The sequence below is a fragment of the Triticum aestivum genome, chromosome 6A (genome assembly GCF_018294505.1).
Source record: "Triticum aestivum cultivar Chinese Spring chromosome 6A, IWGSC CS RefSeq v2.1, whole genome shotgun sequence".
Taxonomy (NCBI): domain Eukaryota; kingdom Viridiplantae; phylum Streptophyta; class Magnoliopsida; order Poales; family Poaceae; genus Triticum; species Triticum aestivum.
In genome coordinates, this window is record NC_057809.1 from 232,829,655 (window position 1) to 232,836,137 (window position 6,483).

At 42.4% G+C, this 6,483-nt stretch overlaps 1 long non-coding RNA gene across 4 annotated transcripts; it reads left to right on the top strand.

Moving 5' to 3' along the window:
* The first annotated feature begins 3,034 nt into the window (after window positions 1-3,034).
* LOC123127362 (uncharacterized) lies at window positions 3,035-6,049 on the top strand. 4 transcript variants are annotated; one of them, XR_006462357.1, is made up of 5 exons: window positions 3,035-3,688; window positions 3,915-4,043; window positions 4,132-4,411; window positions 4,986-5,099; window positions 5,860-6,049. It is a non-coding gene; the product is annotated as an uncharacterized lncRNA (long non-coding RNA). The 4 variants fall into 4 exon arrangements; XR_006462356.1 differs by lacking the exon at window positions 5,860-6,049 and adding an exon at window positions 5,514-5,773; XR_006462355.1 differs by having other exon boundaries at window positions 4,132-5,099.
* The last annotated feature ends 434 nt before the right edge of the window (window positions 6,050-6,483 follow it).

Genomic DNA, 6,483 nt, shown 5'->3' on the forward strand with positions numbered 1-6,483 from the left:
TTTCAATCGACTTGGAAGTGTTCCACTCGACAGACTCGGAGACACTCGGCCAAGAAGCGATCACTCGACCAAGACCAAACCACTCGACGGCCAGGAGACCTAAAGGCACTCCGCACGCTAACGACCAGTTATTAAGTAGCTTTTATGATCATCATAGCACTTTATTAAGGGCGTTACCAGTAACTAAGGGCCAGAGGGGTCCGGCGAACTCTATATAAGCCACCCCCCTCCTCAGTGTAAAGGGTTCGCACCCCTGTAATTCATACACGCATAATCCAGTCGATCGCCTTCGGGCTCCGAGACGTAGGGCTATTACTTCCTCCGAGAAGGGCCTGAACTCGTAAACCTCGTGTGCTTACAACTTCTCCATAGCTAAGATCTTGCCTCTCCATACTTACCCCCTACATTACTGTCAGACTTAGAACCACGACACCCGCCCCCAGGTGAGCTCCAGTTCCTCCGCCCCGTAATCTGCTCGAGCCGCACGCCTAACGCCATGGCGGCAAGAGCATGGGCGGTCACGGTGGTGACTGGTGAGGACTAGCTTGAAGAGGAGGAGTCCGCCACTATAAGGACCTTGTTCAACAACACTACTCGGGCCTCCAACAATGGCAGGTTGGGGATATCTGAGATGTGTCCTCTCCGCCTCCAGTAAAGATTTTGTGTGATTGTTTGTTTTGCAATATATTAGGCAGTGTTATTTCTTCATGTTATTACCTGCCCATTTGAGACGTGAGCAAAAGAATAGCGGCGATGCACAACCCTACACAGCGCCACTCGTTGTCATCTTGTCAGTCAAGTAGGCGCATCGGCGGCTGCTCCACGCCTCCACCATGGAATCAAATGGGTGAGGTCTTTTGCCCCTTTCCAAATTCTTAAACCTCCCACTTCTATGTATATGAACTTGTTCTTACTTGTTACTCCAATGTTTTAATTAGTATAAGGGTGCAGCGGCTGTTCTATTCATTAGTTGATCCATCTCCCACTTTATATTGCCCGTCATCTCCCACTCTTTTTATCACACAATTCAGTAGAAATTCTTTTCGGTCGTATCTTGCCAAACTGAAGTAATATATTCAAGCCAAAGAGTGTACTGGCAACAATTGTAAATTCAGAAAACAGGAAGAAAATAAACTTGATGATAATGCAATCAGAACAGAGAGTTATGGACATGTTTCTTTACGTTTCGCATACTTTTGCACCATCATTATCAGTTGTGGATTGTGATCACTTGGTTCACTAATATAGTTGCTTGTTGATCTTGGTTGCCGTTTCTAGTTTGCCCTGTCATCTTGCTCATAATGCAGTCAACTTTATTTCACTTTCAGCAGCATGGATCATTCGATCCTTCTGCACACTCAATGAACAAGGGAGCTAGAACGCTGAAACTTTTCGTATTTTTAGTTTGTTGATGCATGATTGTTTTTCTTGCTATCATTGTCATGAAAATGACTAGCTAGAATGTGCTGATGTATTTTTTCATCCATGTTAACCACTAACCCACAGCTTAGCTAGACAGAGCTTCTTCTTTTTTTGCTATACAAACGCTTATGTACCTTACATATTCTTTTATTAGCATACAATTAATCAGTGTTTCACACTGATGGCAGGAATTCTACTATACAGGATTATAACAAGGGGAAAGGATGAGGGAGAAGAGGACTCTATGAAGAAAGAACAAGAAGGTGTCCCTGAAAAATAAGCAGCTGGAGAACAAGAAGCTTATTGTTGACTTTCTACAGAAAATGTCGTAACACCTGAGAAAATTGTTGGTGAGAACATCACACATGTTCTTATAGTTTTTAAATGAAAAACTTTTATGTTTATCTCTTTTTTACTAGAATAGCAGATTATGGGGCATAGATATTTGAGAAGGCTTAGTGCAATTAATCCCTTTATCTTACAGTACTTTACACATGGGTTCCATTATCAGAATAGGAGAGCCTAGCAGTACAAAATCAAGGCTCTATACTATATTGTTGGCCAAAGGTTATACATATGTACCTATACTGATTTATTTATATTTGTAGCATTTGAGATGGTTGGCTTGTCAATGCTACAAATCGGTATTTCTACTTCTAGAGAAATGTATGTTCGTTTTCTGAATAACTGCTATTGACCTTAAATGATTCTTTGAAGTCATACTAATTTGGATTTGTTATGACATACACTTGAACATTTATAGTAGAGATATCTGACTTTGTCTGTTGGAAATTGATATCAACCAACATGGATAGTGCTATTGTTCCTTTGCATAAGCCAAATTAGTCCCGACTATTATAGACTGCCATTTCTTATAGCACTAGACAAAATGAATGTGGTTACTCACTGTTTCAGATGAGTTTGTCAACAATTTGGCAATGTGGTGTCGAAGTCTTTGCCCATGAGGTTACACCTTCAAGGGTGACATTGAAGAAGCATTCATATGCACAGATATAAGAGAAGATCAACTTGCACGTACAAGTTGTGTTGCAGACGATGGGGTCATGCGGTTGAATGTGTCTGGTCAAGTTGAGCAAGAAGCATGATATCATTAACTAGATGTTCACAAAATTTCTTCAAAGTTTATTTGATGGTGTGGCATATTTTTTTCTGGTTAAGTTTTCTGTATATTTCTATATTTATTTGTACAAACTGGAAGCTACAGATGAACTTTATATATACTTTGCCAACTTCGTCCAATAAGATCAAAATATGCAATATGTTTTTGAATAGTATATATACTATATGTTTTTGAATAGTATATGTATGTTTAACAATATTCAAATTCTTTCTATTCAGAGGGAAATAATCTTTTTGATGGTAAATATATTCCAAAGCAATATAACTATCATTAGATTCACTAATTCATGCATTATCAATAGTGGTAGAGGCAGAGAAAATGTTGTCAGATTAGAAGAGTGTAGGTTCTATGATAATGGGTACGATTGTGATGTGGAGCTTAAATTTATTGCTCCGTGACAACGCACGGGCATTCAGCTAGTAGGTCCTAATGGATGTTCCCGAACTGTTCGCGAACGAAAAAACAAAACGAACAACTGACCCATCAACACATGATGACCGGCCCATCCCCAACTTTTCCTGGCCTTCCCGACCCCGCGCACCACCGTGCATCTCCCCGCCGCGCGCCGCCGTACATCCCGACACCTGCTCCTGCCGGCGTCGCCTGAGGCCACCGCCAGCCTCCCCTCGACACCACGCGCCGACGACCACCACCAACTTCCCCCTGAGGCGTCGCGCCGCCGGCCACCACCAACCTCCCCCAGACGCCGCGCGCCAACCGCCACCACCATCCTCCCCCACGCCTCGCGCCTCCGGCCACCACCAACCTCCCCCGGACGCCGCGCGCCGACGATCACCACCTTAATTTAGTCCGACGGGCTGGTGGGATCGACCACCTCCTCCGGCGACCCCTCTGCTGACCTCCTGTCGTTGCCCCGCTACAATCTTTCTCCCGCGGCCGCGCCCGATCCAATGTCGCCGGCTTCCGCCGTGCGCCACCCATGCCGACAGCAAGGCGACACCCACCTGTAGCACAACCTCCCACACCACCCTGGCTTCCCCACCTACAACACAACCTCTCGTCCGTGCAGCCACGCAGTCCAACTGCGTGCGACATCCCTGTTCGACCTCTCCAGCCTTTGCAACCCCGTGTCCCGCCACCGTCCCGTGGGTAGTCCAACCTGAGGTGCAGCCTCATCAGTAGCATAGCATTAGCCATTTTGATTTTTAACACATACATCTGGCTTGTCTTGAAGCTCCATTATCTATAAAAACATTGGGGAAACTTCATGTTCTACATAGATGGGGTTGTGTTTGTGATTGTCCCCCATACGTGTTTGTTTTAATGCATATAAGGGGATTTTTTATGTGGCCTAATTTTTTCTATCATCTAACTTGGTGGTTAACTTCAGGCCACGGATGTGTGGACAGAGACGGCGTGGTTTGAGAGGAAGAAGAAGGCATTACGGCGAACTTAGTCGCGGATGGATCAATCGAGCCGAGGTGCCCCTGCAAGTCTCTCTCACACGCAAATTATGCTGGTGCTGCTCTTCTCTCCTATGTGATTGTTGTTGCTGCTACTTCTCTCATTAGCTGATTTCGATTCTACACACCTTTTGCTTCTGGTAGTGCCACCATAGGGAACTAGCCCATCCTTATCTTACGGAAGTGGATCTCAATGGTTTGAAGGGTACTACAGTTAAAAGTGGCTGGGAATTAAAGTTCAAGTTAGGTAACTACAAGGTCTATATGAATTGTAACCTATTGATTATAGAGTTTGTGTGTTTTCATGTTTACTGCAAGAGAAACTCCTCCATCCTGTCCCCTGTCGCAGCCCAACCGCTTGCTGCCAACGTGCTCTAACCCTAGTGCCTCCATGATGGAGGTCGTCTCACAGCCTAGCGACGAGGTAACTCATCTTCCTTGTCCCTCTCTCTCAATATTTTGCAGACCACCATTTTCTTTAGTAATTAATAATGCCGTAGTCCAGTGTGTTGATCTTCTCCAGTCCAATGTGTTCTTGGCTGGCTGGATACTCTAGCTGTCTGTTGTTTTTCATTCGGTTCAGGTTGCTCTGGGATTTGTCCATGTTCAGAAGGGAGGTAATTAACTTGGGTGTCCAGTTCTGAAGCTGGAGTAGTACATACTGTATAAATGAGCAAAACCCCAATCAAACTTTAATAAGTGCGTACAAATAAAAAATGTTGCATTGTACTAATAAAAAACAGAGGGAATACATGATGTATTCATGCTCCTAGCTACATACAGTAGTATGTACTGCTTCTCAAAAGCAGGAGACTGGAAATGTATTCCGCTCTTTTGCTGGTAGTACTTGTGATTTGGCTTCTAAATTTTATAAGCTGCTGATGAACTCAATGTACGACTAACCTGCAACTGTGATATTGGTGAGTTTCAAATTATGAAAGCAGCACAAACATTTATAACGTTCTATGGTTGACAAAATGAAATTTTACTACCTACAGGACTTGTGTGTGCTCAGGTTCTCCTCGCATGTCACTCCGTCGTTGTTGTCTCTCCTGGATGTTGTCTGCAGCTGGACGTCGTCCGCTGGCTGCTCCTGCACAGGCTGCTTCAAGGTACTGCCCCAGTCACATGCTTGAATAGCTAGGTTGTAGATGGTGGGAGCCAGCTTTTTAATTGCCAAGGATCTTTCGTTGCTTCGCTAGCTCGTATACTTCTCTCGTGTGTGCATGTTCATCCATGGATAACAGATGTACAGAGTGCTATTATGTGTCTGTCCTTGATAGCTTGATGTGCTACATTGATTTTATACATACAGTCCTATGGTATTTTTCCTGTAAACTGCAAATGAAAAAAGTATTTTGAGTTGCAAATCAATAATGCAGGATGCTCTTTTTAAGAGAAAGAAACTATGCAAGTTCATATATTGATTCTGAGAGAGTTCAGGGTGGTTGGTTACGGCCTAATAATTTTTTGGGTGTTTGTTACTTCATATATTTAATCCTACATTTGTATCCTGAAATTTTCAGTGAAGTATGATTCGGAAAACTGTGCGAAGTATGATTCAGGAAACATACTTCATGGGCATTCCTCATCATAGATTCAGGAAACCAATGTTATCTTGTATAGATGGTGTCAACAAAAAGAAAAAAGAAAATGTGTTCTCACGTTTCTGATTAGTGTGCCCACTAGATGTTTCCAGAAAAGAAAAAGAAGAAATGTAGTTGAAGTTGTTCTCTAGTACAAGACACTTATGGAAAAGAAGAAGAAATGCAAAACTTACAAACAAGAACAGTTTCCATCTCTCTGATACAAACAAAGATTTCTCCAATGTTTTCACTACTTGCAGTTCAAAAATTCTTGCATCCATGGCAGGTCAGAAAAATTCTTGTGGCGGTTCGAACAAAATTCTTGCGGCAAGTATGAAAAAAATGCGTGTGGCAGATCTCCTCAAAAATGCTTGCGGCAGATGTCCTCCTCTCTCTTTGCGTGTGACCATTGTAGAGATCTTTAATTTTCTTCGTTCTTGTGTATGAGTTGATGCCATCTACCAATTTTACGTCATTCTTACGAAAACTGTGTGTGTGTGCATTCTGTGTGTGTTCGTGCAAAAAATGGGTGGTTTAATTTTAAAATGAAAAAGTCAAAATAGTAAAATGATAGAAAGTTCGTGTACGAAATTCGTGTGTAGAAATAAAATGTAAATTCACAAAAGGAGTTCATACATATAAAAAGTTGAGGTTCGCATAGAGAAAAAAGGTGCATTTCTCAAAAGGATGTATTGAAAAAGTACGTGTTCGCTAATTACTGATGTTTATATGGTCGACTCCGAGTAGTAAAAATGTAGAGCTCACACATAACATAATGATAATTATAAAATTGTTCAAGTATTGCCCTCCAGAAAAGTTCATGCATATAATAAACCGAATTTGGGAGGGTTCGAAAAAATCAAACCCATCAACGAAAAAATGTACCTAAAAAGGGCAAAAAAACCTAGAT